We start from the raw sequence: 25,762 nt of genomic DNA on the forward strand, positions 1-25,762 counted from the left end.
GGCACATCCTTTTTCCATTTTCCCTGGGAAAGAAAACTCAGCAGTCCAGGTTCCTGATGTCAGTTTGTAGGGCTCCCTTGCGTCTATCAGGGCAGCACAAGTTTGAGGTGGGGACAACTTCGGTGTGGGGTCCATCCTTCGATATAAGGATTTTTTGCAGTCAGGGCCTGGGGCCCCTGGGCACATCCTTTTTCCATTTTCCCTGGGAAAGAAAACTCAGCAGTCCAGGTTCCTGATGTCAGTTTGTAGGGCTCCCTTGGGTCTATCAGGGCAGCACAAGTTTGAGGTGGGGACAATTTTGGTGTGGGCTCCATCCTTCGATATAAGGATTTTTTGCAGTCAGGGCCAGGGGCCCCTGGGCACATCCTTTGGCCATTTTCCCTGGGAAAGAAAACTCAGCAGTCCAGGTTCCTGATGTCAGTTTGTAGGGCTCCCTTGGGTCTATTAGGGCAGCACAAGTTTGAGGTGGGGACAACTTCGGTGTGGGGTCCATCCTTCGATATAAGGATTTTTTGCAGTCAGGGCCTGGGCCCCCTGGGCACAACCTTTTTCCATTTTCCCTGGGAAAGAAAACTCTGCAGTCCAGGTTCCTGATGTCAGTTTGTAGGGCTCCCTTGGGTCTATCAGGGCAGCACAAGTTTGAGGTGGGGACAACTTTGGTGTGGGGTCCATCCTTCGATATAAGGATTTTTTACAGTCAGGGCCAGGGGCCCCTGGGCACATCCTTTTTCCATTTTCCCTGGGAAAGAAAACTCAGCAGTCTAGTTTCTAGATGACAGTTTGTAGGGCTCCCTTGGGTCTATCAGGGCAGCACAAGTTTGAGGTGGGGACAACTTCGGTGTGGGGTCCATCCTTCTATATTAGGATTTTTTGTAGTGAGGCCCCAGCCCAGAGCCAGGGGCCCCTGGGCACATCCTTTTTCCATTTTCCCTGGGAAAGAAAACTCAGCAGTCCAGGTTCCTGATGTCAGTTTGTAGGGCTCCCTTGGGTCTATCAGGGCAGCACAAGTTTGAGGTGGGGACAGCTTCGGTGTGGGGTCCATCCTTCGATATAAGGATTTTTTGCAATGAGGTCCCTACCCAGGTACAGGGGCCCCTGGGCACATCCTTTTTCCATTTTCCCTGGGAAAGAAAACTCAGCAGTCCAGGTTCCTGATGTCAGTTTGTAGGGCTCCCTTGGGTCTATCAGGGCAGCACAAGTTTGAGGTGGGGACAACTTCGGTGTGGGGTCCATCCTTCGATATAAGGATTTTTTGCAGTCAGGGCCAGGGGCCCCTGGGCACATCCTTTTTCCATTTTCCCTGGGAAAGAAAACTCAGCAGTCCAGGTTCCTGATGTCAGTTTGTAGGGCTCCCTTGGGTCTATCAGGGCAGCACAAGTTTGAGGTGGGGACAACTTCGGTGTGGGGTCCATCCTTCGATATAAGGATTTTTTGTAGTGCGGCCCCAGCCCAGGGCCAGGGGCCCCTGGGCACATCATTTTTCCATTTTCCCTGGGAAAGAAAACTCAGCAGTCCAGGTTCCTGATGTCAGTTTGTAGGGCTCCCTTGGGTCTATCAGGGCAGCACAAGTTTGAGGTGGGGACAACTTCGGTGTGGGGTCCATCCTTCGATATAAGGATTTTTTACAGTCAGGGCCAGGGGCCCCTGGGCACATCCTTTTTCCATTTTCCCTGGGAAAGAAAACTCAGCAGTCCAGGTTCCTGATGTCAGTTTGTAGGGTTCCCTTGGGTCTATCAGGGCAGCACAAGTTTGAGGTGGGGACAACTTCGGTGTGGGGTCCATCCTTCGATATAAGGATTTTTTGCAGTCAGGGCCAGGGGCCCCTGGGCACATCCTTTTTCCATTTTCCCTGGGAAAGAAAACTCAGCAGTCCAGGTTCCTGATGTCCGTTTGTAGGGCTCCCTTGGGTCTATCAGGGCAGCACAAGTTTGAGGTGGGGACAACTTCGGTGTGGGGTCCATCCTTCGATATAAGGATTTTTTGCAGTGTGGCCCCAGCCCATGGCCAGGGAACCCTGGGCACATCCTTTTTCCATTTTCCCTGGGAAAGAAAACTCAGCAGTCCAGGTTCCTGATGTCAGTTTGTAGGGCTCCCTTGGGTCTATCAGGGCAGCACAAGTTTGAGGTGGGGACAACTTCGGTGTGGGCTCCATCCTTCGATATAAGGATTTTTTGTAGTGAGGCCCCAGCCCAGGGCCAGGGGCCCCTGGGCACATCCTTTTTCCATTTTCCCTGGGAAAGAAAACTCAGCAGTCCAGGTTCCTGATGTCAGTTTGTAGGGCTCCCTTGGGTCTATCAGGGCAGCACAATTTTGAGGTGGGGACAACTTTAATGTGGGGTCCACCCTTCGATATAAGGATTTTTTGCAGTCAGGGCCAGGGGCCCCTGGGCACATCCTTTTTCCATTTTCCCTGGGAAAGAAAACTCAGCAGTCCAGGTTCCTGATGTCAGTTTGTAGGGCTCCCTTGGGTCTATCAGGGCAGCACAAGTTTGAGGTGGGGACAACTTCGGTGTGGGGTCCATCCTTTGATATAAGGATTTTTTGCAGTCAGGGTATGGGGCCCAGGGCCAGGGGCCCCTGGGCACATCCTTTTTCCATTTTCCCTGGGAAAGAAAACTCAGCAGTCCAGGTTCCTGATGTCAGTTTGTAGGGCTGCCTTGGGTCTATCAGGGCAGCACAAGTTTGAGGTGGGGACAACTTCGGTGTGGGGTCCATCCTTTGATATAAGGATTTTTTGCAGTCAGGGTATGGGGCCCAGGGCCTGGGGCCCCTGGGCACATCCTTTTTCCATTTTCCCTGGGAAAGAAAACTCAGCAGTCCAGGTTCCTGATGTCAGTTTGTAGGGCTCCCTTGCGTCTATCAGGGCAGCACAAGTTTGAGGTGGGGACAACTTCGGTGTGGGCTCCATCCTTCGATATAAGGATTTTTTGTAGTGAGGCCCAAGCCCAGGCCCAGGGGCCCCTGTGCACATCCTTTTTCCATTTTCCCTGGGAAAGAAAACTCAGCAGTCCAGGTTCCTGATGTCAGTTTGTAGGGCTCCCTTGGGTCTATCAGGGCAGCACAATTTTGAGGTGGGGACAACTTTAATGTGGGGTCCACCCTTCGATATAAGGATTTTTTGCAGTCAGGGCCAGGGGCCCCTGGGCACATCCTTTTTCCATTTTCCCTGGGAAAGAAAACTCAGCAGTCCAGGTTCCTGATGTCAGTTTGTAGGGCTCCCTTGGGTCTATCAGGGCAGCACAAGTTTGAGGTGGGGACAACTTCGGTGTGGGGTCCATCCTTTGATATAAGGATTTTTTGCAGTCAGGGTATGGGGCCCAGGGCCAGGGGCCCCTGGGCACATCCTTTTTCCATTTTCCCTGGGAAAGAAAACTCAGCAGTCCAGGTTCCTGATGTCAGTTTGTAGGGCTGCCTTGGGTCTATCAGGGCAGCACAAGTTTGAGGTGGGGACAACTTCGGTGTGGGGTCCATCCTTTGATATAAGGATTTTTTGCAGTCAGGGTATGGGGCCCAGGGCCTGGGGCCCCTGGGCACATCCTTTTTCCATTTTCCCTGGGAAAGAAAACTCAGCAGTCCAGGTTCCTGATGTCAGTTTGTAGGGCTCCCTTGCGTCTATCAGGGCAGCACAAGTTTGAGGTGGGGACAACTTCGGTGTGGGGTCCATCCTTCGATATAAGGATTTTTTGTAGTGAGGCCCAAGCCCAGGCCCAGGGGCCCCTGTGCACATCCTTTTTCCATTTTCCCTGGGAAAGAAAACTCAGCAGTCCAGGTTCCTGATGTCAGTTTGTAGGGCTCCCTTGGGTGTATCAGGGCAGCACAAGTTTGAGGAGGGGACAACTTTGGTGTGGGGTCCATCCTTCGATATAAGGATTTTTTGCAGTCAGGGCCAGGGGCCCCTGGGCACATCCTTTTTCCATTTTCCCTGGGAAAGAAAACTCAGCAGTCCAGGTTCCTGATGTCAGTTTGTAGGGCTCCCTTGGGTCTATCAGGGCAGCACAAGTTTGAGGTGGGGACAACTTCGGTGTGGGGTCCATCCTTTGATATAAGGATTTTTTGCAGTCAGGGTATGGGGCCCAGGGCCAGGGGCCCCTGGGCACATCCTTTTTCCATTTTCCCTGGGAAAGAAAACTCAGCAGTCCAGGTTCCTGATGTCAGTTTGTAGGGCTGCCTTGGGTCTATCAGGGCAGCACAAGTTTGAGGTGGGGACAACTTCGGTGTGGGGTCCATCCTTTGATATAAGGATTTTTTGCAGTCAGGGTATGGGGCCCAGGGCCAGGGGCCCCTGGGCACATCCTTTTTCCATTTTCCCTGGGAAAGAAAACTCAGCAGTCCAGGTTCCTGATGTCAGTTTGTAGGGCTCCCTTGCGTCTATCAGGGCAGCACAAGTTTGAGGTGGGGACAACTTCGGTGTGGGGTCCATCCTTCGATATAAGGATTTTATGTAGTGAGGCCCAAGCCCAGGGCCAGGGGCCCCTGGGCACATCCTTTTTCCATTTTCCCTGGGAAAGAAAACTCAGCAGTCCAGGTTCCTGATGTCAGTTTGTAGGGCTCCCTTGGGTGTATCAGGGCAGCACAAGTTTGAGGAGGGGACAACTTTGGTGTGGGGTCCATCCTTCGATATAAGGATTTTTTGCAGTCAGGGCCAGGGGCCCCTGGGCACATCCTTTTTCCATTTTCCCTGGGAAAGAAAACTCAGCAGTCCAGGTTCCTGATGTCAGTTTGTAGGGCTCCCTTGGGTCTATCAGGGCAGTACCAGTTTGAGGTGGGGATAACTTCGGTGTGGGGTCCATCCTTCGATATAAGGAATTTTTGCAGTGAGGCCCCAGCCCAGGGCCAGGGGCCCCTGGGCACAACCTTTTTCCATTTTCCCTGGGAAAGAAAACTCAGCAGTCCAGGTTCCTGATGTCAGTTTGTAGTGCTCCCTTGGGTCTATCAGGGCAGCACAAGTTTGAGGTGGGGAACACTTTAGTTTGGGGTCCATCCTTCGATATAAGGATTCTTTGCAGTCAGGGCCATGGGCCCCTGGGCACATCCTTTTTCTATTTTCCCTGGGAAAGAAAACTCAGCAGTCCAGGTTCCTGATGTCAGTTTGTAGGGCTCCCTTGGGTCTATCAGGGCAGCACAAGTTTGAGGTAGGGACAACTTCGGTGTGGGGTCCGTCCTTCGATATAAGGATTTTTTGCAGTCAGGTTATGGGCCCCCTGGCCATATCCTTTTTCCATTTTCCCTGGGAAAGAAAACTCAGCAGTCCAGGTTCCTGATGTCAGTTTGTAGGGCTCCCTTGGGTCTATCAGGGCAGCACAAATTTGAGATGGGGACAACTTCGGTGTGGGGTCCATCCTTCGATATAAGGATTTTTTGCAGTCAGGGCCTGGGGTCCCCGGGCACATCCTTTTTCCATTTTCCCTGGGAAAGAAAACTCAGCAGTCCAGGTTCCTGATGTCAGTTTGTAGGGCTCCCTTGGGTCTATCAGGGCAGCACAAGTTTGAGGTGGGGACAACTTCGGTGTGGGGTCCATCCTTCGATATAAGGATTCTTTGCAGTGAGGCCCCAGCCCAGGGCCAGGGGCCCCTGGGCACAACCTTTTTCCATTTTCCCTGGGAAAGAAAACTCAGCAGTCCAGGTTCCTGATGTCAGTTTGTAGGGCTCCCTTGGGTGTATCAGGGCAGCACAAGTTTGAGGTGGGGACAACTTCGGTGTGGGGTCCATCCTTCGATATAAGGATTTTTTGCAGTCAGGGCCAGGGTCCCCTGGGCACATCCTTTTTCCATTTTCCCTGGGAAAGAAAACTCAGCAGTCCAGGTTCCTGATGTCAGTTTATAGGGCACCCTTGTGTCTATCAGGGCAGCACAAGTTTGAGGTGGGGACAACTTCGGTGTGGGGTCCATCCTTCGATATAAGGATTTTTTGCAGTCAGGGTATGGGGCCCCTGTGCACATCCTTTTTCCATTTTCCCTGGGAATGAAAACTCAGCAGTCCAGGTTCCTGATGTCAGTTTGTAGGGCTCCCTTGGGTGTATCAGGGCAGCACAAGTTTGAGGTGGGGACAACTTCGGTGTGGGGTCCATCCTTCGATATAAGGATTTTTTGCAGTCAGGGTATGGGGCCCAGGGCCAGGGGCCCCTGGTCACATCCTTTTTCCATTTTCCCTGGGAAAGAAAACTCAGCAGTCCAGGTTCCTGATGTCAGTTTGTAGGGCTCCCTTGGGTCTATCAGGGCAGCACAAGTATGAGGTGGGGACAAATTTGGTGTGGGCTCCATCCTTCGATATAAGGATTTTTTGCAGTCAGGGCCAGGGGCCCCTGGGCACATCCTTTTTCCATTTTCCCTGGGAAAGAAAACTCAGCAGTCCAGGTTCCTGATGTCAGTTTGTAGGGCTCCCTTGGGTCTATCAGGGCAGCACAAGTTTGAGGTGGGGACAACTTCGGTGTGGGGTCCATCCTTCGATATAAGGATTTTTTGCAGTCAGGGCTAGGGGCCCCTGGGCACATCCTTTTTCCATTTTCCCTAGGAAAGAAAACTCAGCAGTCCAGGTTCCTGATGTCAGTTTGTAGGGCTCCCTTGGGTCTATCAGGGCAGCACAGGTTTGAGGAGGGGACAACTTCGGTGTGGGGTCCATCCTTCGATATAAGGATTTTTTGCAGTCAGGGCCAGGGGCCCCTGTGCACATCCTTTTTCCATTTTCCCTGGGAAAAAAAAACTCAGCAGTCCAGGTTCCTGATGTCAGTTTGTAGGGCTCCCTTGGGTCTATCAGGGCAGCACAAGTTTGAGGTGGGGACAACTTCGGTGTGGGGTCCATCCTTCGATATAAGGATTTTTTGTAGTGAGGCCCCAGCCCAGGGCCAGGGGCCCCATGGCACATCCTTTTTCCATTTTCCCTGGGAAAGAAAACTCAGCAGTCCAGGTTCCTGATGTCAGTTTGTAGGGCTCCCTTGGGTCTATCAGGGCAGCACAAGTATGATGTGGGGATAAATTTGGTGTGGGCTCCATCCTTCGATATAAGGATTTTTTGCAGTCAGGGCCAGGGGCCCCTGGGCACATCCTTTTTCCATTTTCCCTGGGAAAGAAAACTCAGCAGTCCAGGTTCCTGATGTCAGTTTGTAGGGCTCCCTTGGGTCTATCAGGGCAGCACAAGTTTGAGGTGGGGAAAACTTCGGTGTGGGGTCCATCCTTCGATATAAGGATTTTTTGTAGTGAGGCCCCAGCCCAGGGCCAGGGGCCCCATGGCACATCCTTTTTCCATTTTCCCTGGGAAAGAAAACTCAGCAGTCCAGGTTCCTGATGTCAGTTTGTAGGGCTCCCTTGGGTCTATCAGGGCAGCACAAGTTTGAGATGGGGACAACTTTAATGTGGGGTCCATCCTTCGATATAAGGATTTTTTGCAGTCAGGGCCAGGGGCCCCTGGGTACATCCTTTTTCCATTTTCCCTGGGAAAGAAAACTCAGCAGTCCAGGTTCCTGATGTCAGTTTGTAGGGCTCCCTTGGGTCTATCAGGGCAGCACAAGTTTGAGGTGGGGACAACTTCGGTGTGGGGTCCATCCTTCGATATAAGGATTTTTTGTAGTGAGGCCCCAGCCCAGGGCCAGGGGCCCCATGGCACATCCTTTTTCCATTTTCCCTGGGAAAGAAAACTCAGCAGTCCAGGTTCCTGATGTCAGTTTGTAGGGCTCCCTTGGGTCTATCAGGGCAGCACAAGTTTGAGGTGGGGACAACTTCGGTGTGGGCTCCATCCTTCGATATAAGGATTTTTTGCAGTGTGGCCCCAGCCCATGGCCAGGGAAACCTGGGCACATCCTTTTTCCATTTTCCCTGGGAAAGAAAACTCAGCAGTCCAGGTTTCTGATGTCAGTTTGTAGGGCTCCCTTGGGTCTATCAGGGCAGCACAAGTTTGAGGTGGGGACAACTTCGGTGTGGGGTCCATCCTTCGATATAAGGATTTTTTGTAGTGAGGACCCAGCCCAGGTCCAGGGGCCCCTGGGCACATCCTTTTTCCATTTTCCCTGGGAAAGAAAACTCAGCAGTCCAGGTTCCTGATGTCAGTTTGTAGGGCTCCCTTAGGTCTATCAGGGCAGCACAAGTTTGAGGTGGGGACAACTTCGGTGTGGGCTCCATCCTTCGATATAAGGATTTTTTGTAGTGAGTCCCCAGCCCAGGGCCAGGGGCCCCTGGGCACATCCTTTTTCCATTTTCCCTGGGAAAGAAAACTCAGCAGTCCAGGTTCCTGATGTCAGTTTGTAGGGCTCCCTTGGGTCTATCAGGGCAGCACAATTTTGAGGTGGGGACAACTTTAATGTGGGGTCCATCCTTCGATATAAGGATTTTTTGCAGTCAGGGCTAGGGGCCCAGGGCCATGGGCCCCTGGTCACATCCTTTTTCCATTTTCCCTGGGAAAGAAAACTCAGCAGTCCAGGTTCCTGATGTCAGTTTGTAGGGCTCCCTTGGGTCTATCAGGGCAGCACAAGTTTGAGATGGGGACAACTTCGGTGTGGGGTCCATCCTTCGATATAAGGATTTTTTGCAGTGTGGCCCCAGCCCATGGCCAGGGAAACCTGGGCACATCCTTTTTCCATTTTCCCTGGGAAAGAAAACTCAGCAGTCCAGGTTCCTGATGTCAGTTTGTAGGGCTCCCTTGGGTCTATCAGGGCAGCACAAGTTTGAGGTGGGGACAACTTCGGTGTGGGGTCCATCCTTCGATATAAGGATTTTTTGTAGTGAGGACCCAGCCCAGGGGCAGGGGCCCCTGGGCACATCCTTTTTCCATTTTCCCTGGGAAAGAAAACTCAGCAGTCCAGGTTCCTGATGTCAGTTTGTAGGGCTCCCTTGGGTCTATCAGGGCAGCACAAGTTTGAGGTGGGGACAACTTCGGTGTGGGCTCCATCCTTCGATATAAGGATTTTTTGCAGTGTGGCCCCAGCCCAGGGCCAGGGGCCCCTGGGCACATCCTTTTTCCATTTTCCCTGGGAAAGAAAACTCAGCAGTCCAGGTTCCTGATGTCAGTTTGTAGGGCTCCCTTGGGTCTATCAGGGCAGCACAATTTTGAGGTGGGGACAACTTTAATGTGGGGTCCATCCTTCGATATAAGGATTTTTTGCAGTCAGGGCTAGGGGCCCCTGGGCACATCCTTTTTCCATTTTCCCTGGGAAAGAAAACTCAGCAGTCCAGGTTCCTGATGTCAGTTTGTAGGGCTCCCTTGGGTGTATCAGGGCAGCACAAGTTTGAGGTGGGGACAACTTCGGTGTGGGGTCCATCCTTCGATATAAGGATTTTTTGCAGTCAGGTTATGGGGCCCAGGGCCAGGGGCACCATGGCACATCCTTTTTCCATTTTCCCTGGCAAAGAAAACTCAGCAGTCCAGGTTCCTGATGTCAGTTTGTAGGGCTCCCTTGGGTCTATCAGGGCAGCACAAGTTTGAGGAGGGGACAACTTTGGTGTGGGGTCCATGCTTCGATATAAGGATTTTTTGCAGTCAGGGCCAGGGGCCCCTGGGCACATCCTTTTTCCATTTTCCCTGGGAAAGAAAACTCAGCAGTCCAGGTTCCTGATGTCAGTTTGTAGGGCTCCCTTGGGTCTATCAGGGCAGTACCAGTTTGAGGTGGGGACAACTTCGGTGTGGGGTCCATCCTTCGATATAAGGATTTTTTGCAGTGAGGCCCCAGCCCAGGGCCAGGGGCCCCTGGGCACAACCTTTTTCCATTTTCCCTGGGAAAGAAAACTCAGCAGTCCAGGTTCCTGATGTCAGTTTGTAGGGCTCCCTTGGGTCTATCAGGGCAGCACAAGTATGAGGTGGGGAACACTTTGGTTTGGGGTCCATCCTTCGATATAAGGATTTTTTGCAGTCAGGGCCAGCGGCCCCTGGGCACATCCTTTTTCCATTTTCCCTGGGAAAGAAAACTCAGCAGTCCAGGTTCCTGATGTCAGTTTGTAGGGCTCCCTTGGGTCTATCAGGGCAGCACAAGTTTGAGGTGGGGACAACTTTGGTGTGGGGTCCATCCTTCGATATAAGGATTTTTTGCAGTCAGGGCCAGGGAACCCTGGGCACATACTTTTTCCATTTTCCCTGGGAAAGAAAACTCAGCAGTCCAGGTTCCTGATGTCAGTTTGTAGGGCACCCTTGGGTCTATCAGGGCAGCACAAGTTTGAGGTGGGGAAAACTTCGTTGTGGGGTCCGTCCTTCGATATAAGGATTTTTTGCAGTCAGGTTATGGGGGCCCCTGGCCATATCCTTTTTCCATTTTCCCTGGGAAAGAAAACTCAGCAGTCCAGGTTCCTGATGTCAGTTTGTAGGGCTCCCTTGTGTCTATCAGGGCAGCACAAGTTTGAGATGGGGACAACTTCGGTGTGGGGTCCATCCTTCGATATAAGGATTTTTTGCAGTCAGGGCCTGGGGTCCCCGGGCACATCCTTTTTCCATTTTCCCTGGGAAAGAAAACTCAGCAGTCCAGGTTCCTGATGTCAGTTTGTAGGGCTCCCTTGGGTGTATCAGGGCAGCACAAGTTTGAGGTGGGGACAACTTCGGTGTGGGGTCCATCCTTCGATATAAGGATTTTTTGTAGTGAGGCCCCAGGCCAGGGCCAGGGGCCCCATGGCACATCCTTTTTCCATTTCCCCTGGGAAAGAAAACTCAGCAGTCCAGGTTCCTGATGTCAGTTTGTAGGGCTCCCTTGGGTCTATCAGGGCAGCACAAGTATGAGGTGGGGACAAATTTGGTGTGGGCTCCATCCTTCGATATAAGGATTTTTTGCAGTCAGGGCCAGGGGCCCCTGGGCACATCCTTTTTCCATTTTCCCTGGGAAAGAAAACTCAGCAGTCCAGGTTCCTGATGTCAGTTTGTAGGGCTCCCTTGGGTCTATCAGGGCAGCACAAGTTTGAGGTGGGGACAACTTCGGTGTGGGGTCCATCCTTCGATATAAGGATTTTTTGCAGTCAGGGCTAGGGGCCCCTGGGCACATCCTTTGGCCATTTTCCCTAGGAAAGAAAACTCAGCAGTCCAGGTTCCTGATGTCAGTTTGTAGGGCTCCCTTGGGTCTATCAGGGCAGCACAAGTTTGAGGTGGGGACAACTTCGGTGTGGGCTCCATCCTTCGATATAAGGATTTTTTGCACTCAGGGTATGGGGCCCAGGGCCAGGGGCCCCTGGGCACAACCTTTTTCCATTTTCCCTGGGAAAGAAAACTCAGCAGTCCAGGTTCCTGATGTCAGTTTGTAGGGCTCCCTTGGGTGTATCAGGGCAGCACAAGTTTGAGGTGGGGACAACTTCGGTGTGGGGTCCATCCTTCGATATAAGGATTTTTTACAGTCAGGGCCAGGGGCCCCTGGGCACATCCTTTTTCCATTTTCCCTGGGAAAGAAAACTCAGCAGTCCAGGTTCCTGATGTCAGTTTATAGGGCACCCTTGTGTCTATCAGGGCAGCACAAGTTTGAGGTGGGGACAACTTCGGTGTGGGGTCCATCCTTCGATATAAGGATTTTTTGCAGTCAGGGTATGGGGCCCCTGTGCACATCCTTTTTCCATTTTCCCTGGGAATGAAAACTCAGCAGTCCAGGTTCCTGATGTCAGTTTGTAGGGCTCCCTTGGGTGTATCAGGGCAGCACAAGTTTGAGGTGGGGACAACTTCGGTGTGGGGTCCATCCTTCGATATAAGGATTTTTTGCAGTCAGGGTATGGGGCCCAGGGCCAGGGGCCCCTGGTCACATCCTTTTTCCATTTTCCCTGGGAAAGAAAACTCAGCAGTCCAGGTTCCTGATGTCAGTTTGTAGGGCTCCCTTGGGTCTATCAGGGCAGCACAAGTATGAGGTGGGGACAAATTTGGTGTGGGCTCCATCCTTCGATATAAGGATTTTTTGCAGTCAGGGCCAGGGGCCCCTGGGCACATCCTTTTTCCATTTTCCCTGGGAAAGAAAACTCAGCAGTCCAGGTTCCTGATGTCAGTTTGTAGGGCTCCCTTGGGTCTATCAGGGCAGCACAAGTTTGAGGTGGGGACAACTTCGGTGTGGGGTCCATCCTTCGATATAAGGATTTTTTGCAGTCAGGGCTAGGGGCCCCTGGGCACATCCTTTTTCCATTTTCCCTAGGAAAGAAAACTCAGCAGTCCAGGTTCCTGATGTCAGTTTGTAGGGCTCCCTTGGGTCTATCAGGGCAGCACAGGTTTGAGGAGGGGACAACTTCGGTGTGGGGTCCATCCTTCGATATAAGGATTTTTTGCAGTCAGGGCCAGGGGCCCCTGTGCACATCCTTTTTCCATTTTCCCTGGGAAAAAAAAACTCAGCAGTCCAGGTTCCTGATGTCAGTTTGTAGGGCTCCCTTGGGTCTATCAGGGCAGCACAAGTTTGAGGTGGGGACAACTTCGGTGTGGGGTCCATCCTTCGATATAAGGATTTTTTGTAGTGAGGCCCCAGCCCAGGGCCAGGGGCCCCATGGCACATCCTTTTTCCATTTTCCCTGGGAAAGAAAACTCAGCAGTCCAGGTTCCTGATGTCAGTTTGTAGGGCTCCCTTGGGTCTATCAGGGCAGCACAAGTATGATGTGGGGATAAATTTGGTGTGGGCTCCATCCTTCGATATAAGGATTTTTTGCAGTCAGGGCCAGGGGCCCCTGGGCACATCCTTTTTCCATTTTCCCTGGGAAAGAAAACTCAGCAGTCCAGGTTCCTGATGTCAGTTTGTAGGGCTCCCTTGGGTCTATCAGGGCAGCACAAGTTTGAGGTGGGGAAAACTTCGGTGTGGGGTCCATCCTTCGATATAAGGATTTTTTGTAGTGAGGCCCCAGCCCAGGGCCAGGGGCCCCATGGCACATCCTTTTTCCATTTTCCCTGGGAAAGAAAACTCAGCAGTCCAGGTTCCTGATGTCAGTTTGTAGGGCTCCCTTGGGTCTATCAGGGCAGCACAAGTTTGAGATGGGGACAACTTTAATGTGGGGTCCATCCTTCGATATAAGGATTTTTTGCAGTCAGGGCCAGGGGCCCCTGGGTACATCCTTTTTCCATTTTCCCTGGGAAAGAAAACTCAGCAGTCCAGGTTCCTGATGTCAGTTTGTAGGGCTCCCTTGGGTCTATCAGGGCAGCACAAGTTTGAGGTGGGGACAACTTCGGTGTGGGGTCCATCCTTCGATATAAGGATTTTTTGTAGTGAGGCCCCAGCCCAGGGCCAGGGGCCCCATGGCACATCCTTTTTCCATTTTCCCTGGGAAAGAAAACTCAGCAGTCCAGGTTCCTGATGTCAGTTTGTAGGGCTCCCTTGGGTCTATCAGGGCAGCACAAGTTTGAGGTGGGGACAACTTCGGTGTGGGCTCCATCCTTCGATATAAGGATTTTTTGCAGTGTGGCCCCAGCCCATGGCCAGGGAAACCTGGGCACATCCTTTTTCCATTTTCCCTGGGAAAGAAAACTCAGCAGTCCAGGTTTCTGATGTCAGTTTGTAGGGCTCCCTTGGGTCTATCAGGGCAGCACAAGTTTGAGGTGGGGACAACTTCGGTGTGGGGTCCATCCTTCGATATAAGGATTTTTTGTAGTGAGGACCCAGCCCAGGTCCAGGGGCCCCTGGGCACATCCTTTTTCCATTTTCCCTGGGAAAGAAAACTCAGCAGTCCAGGTTCCTGATGTCAGTTTGTAGGGCTCCCTTAGGTCTATCAGGGCAGCACAAGTTTGAGGTGGGGACAACTTCGGTGTGGGCTCCATCCTTCGATATAAGGATTTTTTGTAGTGAGTCCCCAGCCCAGGGCCAGGGGCCCCTGGGCACATCCTTTTTCCATTTTCCCTGGGAAAGAAAACTCAGCAGTCCAGGTTCCTGATGTCAGTTTGTAGGGCTCCCTTGGGTCTATCAGGGCAGCACAATTTTGAGGTGGGGACAACTTTAATGTGGGGTCCATCCTTCGATATAAGGATTTTTTGCAGTCAGGGCTAGGGGCCCCTGGGCACATCCTTTTTCCATTTTCCCTGGGAAAGAAAACTCAGCAGTCCAGGTTCCTGATGTCAGTTTGTAGGGCTCCCTTGGGTGTATCAGGGCAGCACAAGTTTGAGGTGGGGACAACTTCGGTGTGGGGTCCATCCTTCGATATAAGGATTTTTTGCAGTCAGGTTATGGGGCCCAGGGCCAGGGGCACCATGGCACATCCTTTTTCCATTTTCCCTGGCAAAGAAAACTCAGCAGTCCAGGTTCCTGATGTCAGTTTGTAGGGCTCCCTTGGGTCTATCAGGGCAGCACAAGTTTGAGGAGGGGACAACTTTGGTGTGGGGTCCATGCTTCGATATAAGGATTTTTTGCAGTCAGGGCCAGGGGCCCCTGGGCACATCCTTTTTCCATTTTCCCTGGGAAAGAAAACTCAGCAGTCCAGGTTCCTGATGTCAGTTTGTAGGGCTCCCTTGGGTCTATCAGGGCAGTACCAGTTTGAGGTGGGGACAACTTCGGTGTGGGGTCCATCCTTCGATATAAGGATTTTTTGCAGTGAGGCCCCAGCCCAGGGCCAGGGGCCCCTGGGCACAACCTTTTTCCATTTTCCCTGGGAAAGAAAACTCAGCAGTCCAGGTTCCTGATGTCAGTTTGTAGGGCTCCCTTGGGTCTATCAGGGCAGCACAAGTATGAGGTGGGGAACACTTTGGTTTGGGGTCCATCCTTCGATATAAGGATTTTTTGCAGTCAGGGCCAGCGGCCCCTGGGCACATCCTTTTTCCATTTTCCCTGGGAAAGAAAACTCAGCAGTCCAGGTTCCTGATGTCAGTTTGTAGGGCTCCCTTGGGTCTATCAGGGCAGCACAAGTTTGAGGTGGGGACAACTTTGGTGTGGGGTCCATCCTTCGATATAAGGATTTTTTGCAGTCAGGGCCAGGGAACCCTGGGCACATACTTTTTCCATTTTCCCTGGGAAAGAAAACTCAGCAGTCCAGGTTCCTGATGTCAGTTTGTAGGGCACCCTTGGGTCTATCAGGGCAGCACAAGTTTGAGGTGGGGAAAACTTCGTTGTGGGGTCCGTCCTTCGATATAAGGATTTTTTGCAGTCAGGTTATGGGGGCCCCTGGCCATATCCTTTTTCCATTTTCCCTGGGAAAGAAAACTCAGCAGTCCAGGTTCCTGATGTCAGTTTGTAGGGCTCCCTTGTGTCTATCAGGGCAGCACAAGTTTGAGATGGGGACAACTTCGGTGTGGGGTCCATCCTTCGATATAAGGATTTTTTGCAGTCAGGGCCTGGGGTCCCCGGGCACATCCTTTTTCCATTTTCCCTGGGAAAGAAAACTCAGCAGTCCAGGTTCCTGATGTCAGTTTGTAGGGCTCCCTTGGGTGTATCAGGGCAGCACAAGTTTGAGGTGGGGACAACTTCGGTGTGGGGTCCATCCTTCGATATAAGGATTTTTTGTAGTGAGGCCCCAGGCCAGGGCCAGGGGCCCCATGGCACATCCTTTTTCCATTTCCCCTGGGAAAGAAAACTCAGCAGTCCAGGTTCCTGATGTCAGTTTGTAGGGCTCCCTTGGGTCTATCAGGGCAGCACAAGTATGAGGTGGGGACAAATTTGGTGTGGGCTCCATCCTTCGATATAAGGATTTTTTGCAGTCAGGGCCAGGGGCCCCTGGGCACATCCTTTTTCCATTTTCCCTGGGAAAGAAAACTCAGCAGTCCAGGTTCCTGATGTCAGTTTGTAGGGCTCCCTTGGGTCTATCAGGGCAGCACAAGTTTGAGGTGGGGACAACTTCGGTGTGGGGTCCATCCTTCGATATAAGGATTTTTTGCAGTCAGGGCTAGGGGCCCCTGGGCACATCCTTTGGCCATTTTCCCTAGGAAAGAAAACTCAGCAGTCCAGGTTCCTGATGTCAGTTTGTAGGGCTCCCTTGGGTCTATCAGGGCAGCACAAGTTTGAGGTGGGGACAACTTCGGTGTGGGCTCCATCCTTCGATATAAGGATTTTTTGCACTCAGGGTATGGGGCCCAGGGCCAGGGGCCCCTGGGCACAACCTTTTTCCATTTTCCCTGGGAAAGAAAACTCAGCAGTCCAGGTTCCTGATGTCAGTTTGTAGGGCTCCCTTGGGTGTATCAGGGCAGCACAAGTTTGAGGTGGGGACAACTTCGGTGTGGGGTCCATCCTTCGATATAAGGATTTTTTACAGTCAGGGCCAGGGGCCCCTGGGCACATCCTTTTTCCATTTTCCCTGGGAAAGAAAACTCAGCAGTCCAGGTTCCTGATGTCAGTTTGTAGGGCTCCCTTGGGTCTATCAGGGCAGCAGAAGTTTGAGGTGGGGACAACTTCGGTGTGGGGTCCATCCTTCGATATAAGGATTTTTTGCAGTTAGTTCCCTCCCCAGGGCCAGGGGCCCCTGGGCACATCCTTTTTCCATTTTCCCTGGGAAAGAAAACTCAGCAGTCCAGGTTCCTGATGTCAGTTTGTAGGGCTCCCTTGGGTGTATCAGGGCAGCACAAGTTTGAGGTGGGGACAACTTCGGTGTGGGGTCCATCCTTCGATATAAGGATTTTTTACAGTCAGGGCCAGGGGCCCCATGGCACATCCTTTTTCCATTTTCCCTGGGAAAGAAAACTCAGCAGTCCAGGTTCCTGATGTCAGTTTGTAGGGCTCCCTTGGGTCTATCAGGGCAGCACAAGTTTGAGGTGGGGACAACTTCGGTGTGGGGTCCATCCTTTGATATAAGGATTTTTTGCAGTCAGGTTATGGGGCCCAGGGCCAGGGTCCCCTGGGCACATCCTTTTTCCATTTTCCCTGGGAAAGAAAACTCAGCAGTCCAGGTTCCTGATGTCAGTTTGTAGGGCTCCCTTGGGTCTATCAGGGCAGCACAAGTTTGAGATGTGGACAACTTCGGTGTGGGGTCCATCCTTCGATATCAGGATTTTTTGCAGTCAGGGCCAGGGATCCCTGGGCACATCCTTTTTCCATTTTCCCTGGGAAAGAAAACTCAGCAGTCCAGGTTCCTGATGTCAGTTTGTAGGGCTCCCTTGGGTCTATCAGGGCAGCACAAGTTTGAGGTGGGGACAACTTCGGTGCGGGGTCCATCCTTCGATATCAGGATTTTTTGCAGTCAGGGCCAGGGGTCCCTGGGCACATCCTTTTTCCATTTTCCCTGGGAAAGAAAACTCAGCAGTCCAGGTTCCTGATGTCAGTTTGTAGGGCTCCCTTGGGTCTATCAGGGCAGCACAAGTTTGAGGTGGGGACAACTTCGGTGTGGGGTCCATCCTTCGATATAAGGATTTTTTGTAGTGAGGGCCCAGCCAGGGCCAGGGGCCCCTGGGCACATCCTTTTTCCATTTTCCCTGGGAAAGAAAACTCAGCAGTCCAGGTTCCTGATGTCAGTTTGTAGGGCTCCCTTGGGTGTATCAGGGCAGCACAAGTTTGAGGTGGGGACAACTTCGGTGTGGGGTCCATCCTTCGATATAAGGATTTTTTGCAGTGTGGCCCCAGCCCATGGCCAGGGAAACCTGGGCACATCCTTTTTCCATTTTCCCTGGGAAAGAAAACTCAGCAGTCCAGGTTCCTGATGTCAGTTTGTAGGGCTCCCTTGGGTCTATCAGGGCAGCACAAGTTTGAGGTGGGGACAACTTCGGTGTGGGGTCCATCCTTCGATATAAGGATTTTTTGTAGTGAGGGCCCAGCCCAGGGCCAGGGGCCCCTGGGCACATACTTTGGCCATTTTCCCTAGGAAAGAAAACTCAGCAGTCCAGGTTCCTGATGTCAGTTTGTAGGGCTCCCTTGGGTCTATCAGGGCAGCACAAGTTTGAGGTGGGGACAACTTCGGTGTGGGGTCCATCCTTCGATATAAGGATTTTTTGCACTCAGGGTATGGGGCCCCTGTGCACATCCTTTTTCCATTTTCCCTGGGAAAGAAAACTCAGCAGTCCAGGTTCCTGATGTCAGTTTGTAGGGCTCCCTTGGGTCTATCAGGGCAGTACCAGTTTGAGGTGGGGACAACTTCGGTGTGGGGTCCATCCTTCGATATAAGGATTTTTTGCAGTGAGGCCCCAGCCCAGGGCCAGGGGCCCCTGGGCACAACCTTTTTCCATTTTCCCTGGGAAAGAAAACTCAGCAGTCCAGGTTCCTGATGTCAGTTTGTAGTGCTCCCTTGGGTCTATCAGGGCAGCACAAGTTTGAGGTGGGGAACACTTTGGTTTGGGGTCCATCCTTCGATATAAGGATTTTTTGCAGTCAGGGCCAGCGGCCCCTGGGCACATCCTTTCTCCATTTTCCCTGGGAAAGAAAACTCAGCAGTCCAGGTTCCTGATGTCAGTTTGTAGGGCTCCCTTGGGTCTATCAGGGCAGCACAAGTTTGAGGTGGGGACAACTTCGGTGTGGGGTCCATCCTTCGATATAAGGATTTTTTGTAGTGAGGGCCCAGCCCAGGGCCAGGGGCCCCTGGGCACATCCTTTTTCCATTTTCCCTGGGAAAGAAAACTCAGCAGTCCAGGTTCCTGATGTCAGTTTGTAGGGCTCCCTTGGGTCTATCAGGGCAGCACAAGTTTGAGGTGGGGACAACTTCGGTGTGGGGTCCATCCTTCGATATAAGGATTTTTTGTAGTGAGGCCCAAGCCCAGGCCCAGGGGCCCCTGTGCACATCCTTTTTCCATTTTCCCTGGGAAAGAAAACTCAGCAGTCCAGGTTCCTGATGTCCGTTTGTAGGGCTCCCTTGGGTGTATCAGGGCAGCACAAGTTTGAGGAGGGGACAACTTTGGTGTGGGGTCCATCCTTCGATATAAGGATTTTTTGCAGTCAGGGCCAGGGGCCCCTGGGCACATCCTTTTTCCATTTTCCCTGGGAAAGAAAACTCAGCAGTCCAGGTTCCTGATGTCAGTTTGTAGGGCTCCCTTGGGTCTATCAGGGCAGTACCAGTTTGAGGTGGGGATAACTTCGGTGTGGGGTCCATCCTTCGATATAAGGATTTTTTGCAGTGAGGCCCCAGCCCAGGGCCAGGGGCCCCTGGGCACATCCTTTTTCCATTTTCCCTGGGAAAGAAAACTCAGCAGTCCAGGTTCCTGATGTCAGTTTGTAGGGCTCCCTTGGGTCTATCAGGGCAGCACAAGTTTGAGATGGGGACAACTTCGGTGTGGGGTCCGTCCTTCGATATAAGGATTTTTTGCAGTCAGGGCCTGGGGTCCCCGGGCACATCCTTTTTCCATTTTCCCTGGGAAAGAAAACTCAGCAGTCCAGGTTCCTGATGTCAGTTTGTAGGGCTCCCTTGGGTCTATCAGGGCAGCACAAGTTTGAGGTGGGGACAACTTCGGTGTGGGGTCCATCCTTCGATATAAGGATTCTTTGCAGTGAGGCCCCAGCCCAGGGCCAGGGGCCCCTGGGCACAACCTTTTTCCATTTTCCCTGGGAAAGAAAACTCAGCAGTCCAGGTTCCTGATGTCAGTTTGTAGGGCTCCCTTGGGTCTATCAGGGCAGCACAAGTTTGAGGTGGGGACAACTTCGGTGTGGGGTCCATCCTTCGATATAAGGATTTTTTGCAGTCAGGGCCAGGGTCCCCTGGGCACATCCTTTTTCCATTTTCCCTGGGAAAGAAAACTCAGCAGTCCAGGTTCCTGATGTCAGTTTATAGGGCACCCTTGTGTCTATCAGGGCAGCACAAGTTTGAGGTGGGGACAACTTCGGTGTGGGGTCCATCCTTCGATATAAGGATTTTTTGCAGTCAGGGTATGGGGCCCCTGTGCACATCCTTTTTCCATTTTCCCTGGGAAAGAAAACTCAGCAGTCCAGGTTCCTGATGTCAGTTTGTAGGGCTCCCTTGGGTCTATCAGGGCAGCACAAGTTTGAGGTGGGGACAACTTCGGTGTGGGGTCCATCCTTCGATATAAGGATTTTTTGCAGTCAGGGTATGGGGCCCAGGGCCAGGGGCCCCTGGTCACATCCTTTTTCCATTTTCCCTGGGAAAGAAAACTCAGCAGTCCAGGTTCCTGATGTCAGTTTGTAGGGCTCCCTTGGGTCTATCAGGGCAGCACAATTATGAGGTGGGGACAAATTTAGTGTGGGGTCCATCCTTCGATATAAGGATTTTTTGCAGTCAGGGCCAGGGGCCCCTGGGCACATCCTTTTTCCATTTTCCCTGGGAAAGAAAACTCAGCAGTCCAGGTTCCTGATGTCAGTTTGTAGGGCTCCCTTGGGTCTATCAGGGCAGCACAAGTTTGAGGTGGGGACAACTTCGGTGTGGGGTCCATCCTTCGATATAAGGATTTTTTGCAGTCAGGGCTAGGGGCCCCTGGGCACATCCTTTTTCCATTTTCCCTAGGAAAGAAAACTCAGCAGTCCAGGTTCCTGATGTCAGTTTGTAGGGCTCCCTTGGGTCTATCAGGGCAGCACAAGTTTGAGGTGGGGACAACTTCGGTGTGGGGTCCATCCTTCGATATAAGGATTTTTTGCAGTCAGGGCCAGGGGCCCCTGTGCACATCCTTTTTCCATTTTCCCTGGGAAAAAAAAACTCAGCAGTCCAGGTTCCTGATGTCAGTTTGTAGGGCTCCCTTGGTTCTATCAGGGCAGCACAAGTTTGAGGTGGGGACAACTTCGGTGTGGGGTCCATCCTTCGATATACGGATTTTTTGTAGTGAGGCCCCAGCCCAGGGCCAGGGGCCCCTGGGCACATCCTTTTTCCATTTTCCCTGGGAAAGAAAACTCAGCAGTCCAGGTTCCTGATGTCAGTTTGTAGGGCTCCCTTGGGTCTATCAGGGCAGCACAAGTATGATGTGGGGACAAATTTGGTGTGGGCTCCATCCTTCGATATAAGGATTTTTTGCAGTCAGGGCCAGGGGCCCCTGGGCACATCCTTTTTCCATTTTCCCTGGGAAAGAAAACTCAGCAGTCCAGGTTCCTGATGTCAGTTTGTAGGGCTCCCTTGGGTCTATCAGGGCAGCACAAGTTTGAGGTGGGGACAACTTCGGTGTGGGGTCCATCCTTCGATATAAGGATTTTTTGTAGTGAGGCCCCAGCCCAGGGCCAGGGGCCCCATGGCACATCCTTTTTCCATTTTCCCTGGGAAAGAAAACTCAGCAGTCCAGGTTCCTGATGTCAGTTTGTAGGGCTCCCTTGGGTGTATCAGGGCAGCACAATTTTGAGATGGGGACAACTTTAATGTGGGGTCCATCCTTCGATATAAGGATTTTTTGCAGTCAGGGCCAGGGGCCCCTGGGCACATCCTTTTTCCATTTTCCCTGGGAAAGAAAACTCAGCAGTCCAGGTTCCTGATGTCAGTTTGTAGGGCTCCCTTGGGTCTATCAGGGCAGCACAAGTTTGAGGTGGGGACAACTTCGGTGTGGGGTCCATCCTTCGATATAAGGATTTTTTGTAGTGAGGACCCAGCCCAGGGCCAGGGGCCCCTGGGTACATCCTTTTTCCATTTTCCCTGGGAAAGAAAACTCAGCAGTCCAGGTTCCTGATGTCAGTTTGTAGGGCTCCCTTGGGTCTATCAGGGCAGCACAAGTTTGAGGTGGGGACAACTTCGGTGTGGGGTCCATCCTTCGATATAAGGATTTTTTGTAGTGAGGCCCCAGCCCAGGGCCAGGGGCCCCATGGCACATCCTTTTTCCATTTTCCCTGGGAAAGAAAACTCAGCAGTCCAGGTTCCTGATGTCAGTTTGTAGGGCTCCCTTGGGTCTATCAGGGCAGCACAAGTTTGAGGTGGGGACAACTTTGGTGTGGGGTCCATCCTTCGATATAAGGATTTTTTGCAGTGTGGCCCCAGCCCATGGCCAGGGAAACCTGGGCACATCCTTTTTCCATTTTCCCTGGGAAAGAAAACTCAGCAGTCCAGGTTCCTGATGTCAGTTTGTAGGGCTCCCTTGGGTCTATCAGGGCAGCACAAGTTTGAGGTGGGGACAACTTCGGTGTGGGGTCCATCCTTCGATATAAGGATTTTTTGTAGTGAGGACCCAGCCCAGGGCCAGGGGCCCCTGGGCACATCCTTTTTCCATTTTCCCTGGGAAAGAAAACTCAGCAGTCCAGGTTCCTGATGTCAGTTTGTAGGGCTCCCTTGGGTCTATCAGGGCAGCACAAGTTTGAGGTGGGGACAATTTCGGTGTGGGCTCCATCCTTCGATATAAGGATTTTTTGTAGTGAGGCCCCAGCCCAGGGCCAGGGGCCCCTGGGCACATCCTTTTTCCATTTTCCCTGGGAAAGAAAACTCAGCAGTCCAGGTTCCTGATGTCAGTTTGTAGGGCTCCCTTGGGTCTATCAGGGCAGCACAATTTTGAGGTGGGGACAACTTTAATGTGGGGTCCATCCTTCGATATAAGGATTTTTTGCAGTCAGGGCTAGGGGCCCCTGGGCACATCCTTTTTCCATTTTCCCTGGGAAAGAAAACTCAGCAGTCCAGGTTCCTGATGTCAGTTTGTAGGGCTCCCTTGGGTCTATCAGGGCAGCACAAGTTTGAGGTGGGGACAACTTCGGTGTGGGGTCCATCCTTTGATATAAGGATTTTTTGCAGTCGGGGTATGGGGCCCAGGGCCAGGGGCCCCTGGTCACATCCTTTTTCCATTTTCCCTGGGAAAGAAAACTCAGCAGTCCAGGTTCCTGATGTCAGTTTGTAGGGCTCCCTTGGGTCTATCAGGGCAGCACAAGTTTGAGGTGGGGACAACTTCGGTGTGGGGTCCATCCTTCGATATAAGGATTTTTTGTAGTGAGGGCCCAGCCCAGGGCCAGGGGCCCCTGGGCACATCCTTTGGCCATTTTCCCTAGGAAAGAAAACTCAGCAGTCCAGGTTCCTGATGTCAGTTTGTAGGGCTCCCTTGGGTCTATCAGGGCAGCACAAGTTTGAGGTGGGGACAACTTCGGTGTGGGGTCCATCCTTCGATATAAGGATTTTTTGCACTCAGGGTATGGGGCCCCTGGGCACATCCTTTTTCCATTTTCCCTGGGAAAGAAAACTCAGCAGTCCAGGTTCCTGATGTCAGTTTGTAGGGCTCCCTTGGGACTATCAGGGCAGTACCAGTTTGAGGTGGGGACAACTTCGGTGTGGGGTCCATCCTTCGATATAAGGATTTTTTGCAGTGAGGCCCCAGCCCAGGGCCAGGGGCCCCTGGGCAGAACCTTTTTCCATTTTCCCTGGGAAAGAAAACTCAGCAGTCCAGGTTCCTGATGTCAGTTTGTAGTGCTCCCTTGGGTCTATCAGGGCAGCACAAGTTTGAGGTGGGGAACACTTTGGTTTGGGGTCCATCCTTCGATATAAGGATTTTTTGCAGTCAGGGCCAGGGGCCCCTGGGCACATCCTTTTTCCATTTTCCCTGGGAAAGAAAACTCAGCAGTCCAGGTTCCTGATGTCAGTTTGTAGGGCTCCCTTGGGTCTATCAGGGCAGCACAAGTTTGAGGTGGGGACAACTTCGGTGTGGGGTCCATCCTTCGATATAAGGATTTTTTGTAGTGAGGCCCCAGCCCAGGGCCAGGGGCCCCTGGGCACATCCTTTTTCCATTTTCCCTGGGAAAGAAAACTCAGCAGTCCAGGTTCCTGATGTCAGTTTGTAGGGCTCCCTTGGGTCTATCAGGGCAGCACAAGTTTGAGGTGGGGACAACTTCGGTGTGGGGTCCATCCTTCGATATAAGGATTTTTTGCAGTGTGGCCCCAGCCCATGGCCAGGGAAACCTGGGCACATCCTTTTTCCATTTTCCCTGGGAAAGAAAACTCAGCAGTCCAGGTTCCTGATGTCAGTTTGTAGGGCTCCCTTGGGTCTATCAGGGCAGCACAAGTTTGAGGTGGGGACAACTTCGGTGTGGGCTCCATCCTTCGATATAAGGATTTTTTGTAGTGAGGCCCCAGCCCAGGGCCAGGGGCCCCTGGGCACATCCTTTTTCCATTTCCCCTGGGAAAGAAAACTCAGCAGTCCAGGTTCCTGATGTCAGTTTGTAGGGATCCCTTGGGTCTATCAGGGCAGCACAAGTTTGAGGTGGGGACAACTTTGGTGTGGGGTCCATCCTTCGATATAAGGATTTTTTGCAGTGTGGCCCCAGCCCAGGGCCAGGGGCCCCTGGGCACATCCTTTTTCCATTTTCCCTGGGAAAGAAAACTCAGCAGTCCAGGTTCCTGATGTCAGTTTGTAGGGCTCCCTTGGGTCTATCAGGGCAGCACAATTTTGAGGTGGGGACAACTTTAATGTGGGGTCCATCCTTCGATATAAGGATTTTTTGCAGTCAGGGCTAGGGGCCCCTGGGCACATCCTTTTTCCATTTTCCCTGGGAAAGAAAACTCAGCAGTCCAGGTTCCTGATGTCAGTTTGTAGGGCTCCCTTGGGTCTATCAGGGCAGCACAAGTTTGAGGTGGGGACAACTTCGGTGTGGGGTCCATCCTTTGATATAAGGATTTTTTGCAGTCAGGGTATGGGGCCCAGGGCCAGGGGCCCCTGGTCACATCCTTTTTCCATTTTCCCTGGCAAAGAAAACTCAGCAGTCCAGGTTCCTGATGTCAGTTTGTAGGGCTCCCTTGGGTGTATCAGGGCAGCACAAGTTTGAGGAGGGGACAACTTTGGTGTGGGGTCCATCCTTCGATATAAGGATTTTTTGCAGTCAGGGCCAGGGGCCCCTGGGCACATCCTTTTTCCATTTTCCCTGGGAAAGAAAACTCAGCAGTCCAGGTTCCTGATGTCAGTTTGTAGGGCTCCCTTGGGTCTATCAGGGCAGTACCAGTTTGAGGTGGGGACAACTTCGGTGTGGGGTCCATCCTTCGATATAAGGATTTTTTGCAGTGAGGCCCGAGCCCAGGGCCAGGGGCCCCTGGGCACAACCTTTTTCCATTTTCCCTGGGAAAGAAAACTCAGCAGTCCAGGTTCCTGATGTCAGTTTGTAGGGCTCCCTTGGGTCTATCAGGGCAGCACAAGTATGAGGTGGGGACAAATTTGGTGTGGGCTCCATCCTTCGATATAAGGATTTTTTGCAGTCAGGGCCAGGGGCCCCTGGGCACATCCTTTTTCCATTTTCCCTGGGAAAGAAAACTCAGCAGTCCAGGTTCCTGATGTCAGTTTGTAGGGCTCCCTTGGGTCTATCAGGGCAGCACAAGTTTGAGGTGGGGACAACTTCGGTGTGGGGTCCATCCTTCGATATAAGGATTTTTTGCAGTCAGGGCTAGGGGCCCCTGGGCACATCCTTTTTCCATTTTCCCTAGGAAAGAAAACTCAGCAGTCCAGGTTCCTGATGTCAGTTTGTAGGGCTCCCTTGGGTGTATCAGGGCAGCACAAGTTTGAGGTGGGGACAACTTCGGTGTGGGCTCCATCCTTCGATATAAGGATTTTTTGCACTCAGGGTATGGAGCCCAGGGCCAGGGGCCCCTGGGCACATCCTTTTTCCATTTTCCCTGGGAAAGAAAACTCAGTAGTCCAGGTTCCTGATGTCAGTTTGTAGGGCTCCCTTGGGTGTATCAGGGCAGCACAAGTTTGAGGTGGGGACAACTTCGGTGTGGGGTCCATCCTTCGATATAAGGATTTTTTACAGTCAGGGCCAGGGGCCCCTGGGCACATCCTTTTTCCATTTTCCCTGGGAAAGAAAACTCAGCAGTCCAGGTTCCTGATGTCAGTTTGTAGGGCTCCCTTGGGTCTATCAGGGCAGCACAAGTTTGAGGTGGGGACAACTTCGGTGTGGGGTCCATCCTTCGATATAAGGATTTTTTGCAGTGAGTGCCCTCCCCAGGGCCAGGGGCCCCTGGGCACATCCTTTTTCCATTTTCCCTGGGAAAGAAAACTCAGCAGTCCAGGTTCCTGATGTCAGTTTGTAGGGTTCCCTTGGGTGTATCAGGGCAGCACAATTTTGAGGTGGGGACAACTTTAATGTGGGGTCCATCCTTGAATAAAAGGATTTCTTGCAGTCAGGGCC

The sequence above is a fragment of the Lonchura striata genome, chromosome 6 (assembly GCF_050655825.1).
Source record: "Lonchura striata isolate lonStrDom1 chromosome 6, ASM5065582v1, whole genome shotgun sequence".
Classification (NCBI taxonomy): Eukaryota; Metazoa; Chordata; class Aves; order Passeriformes; family Estrildidae; genus Lonchura; species Lonchura striata.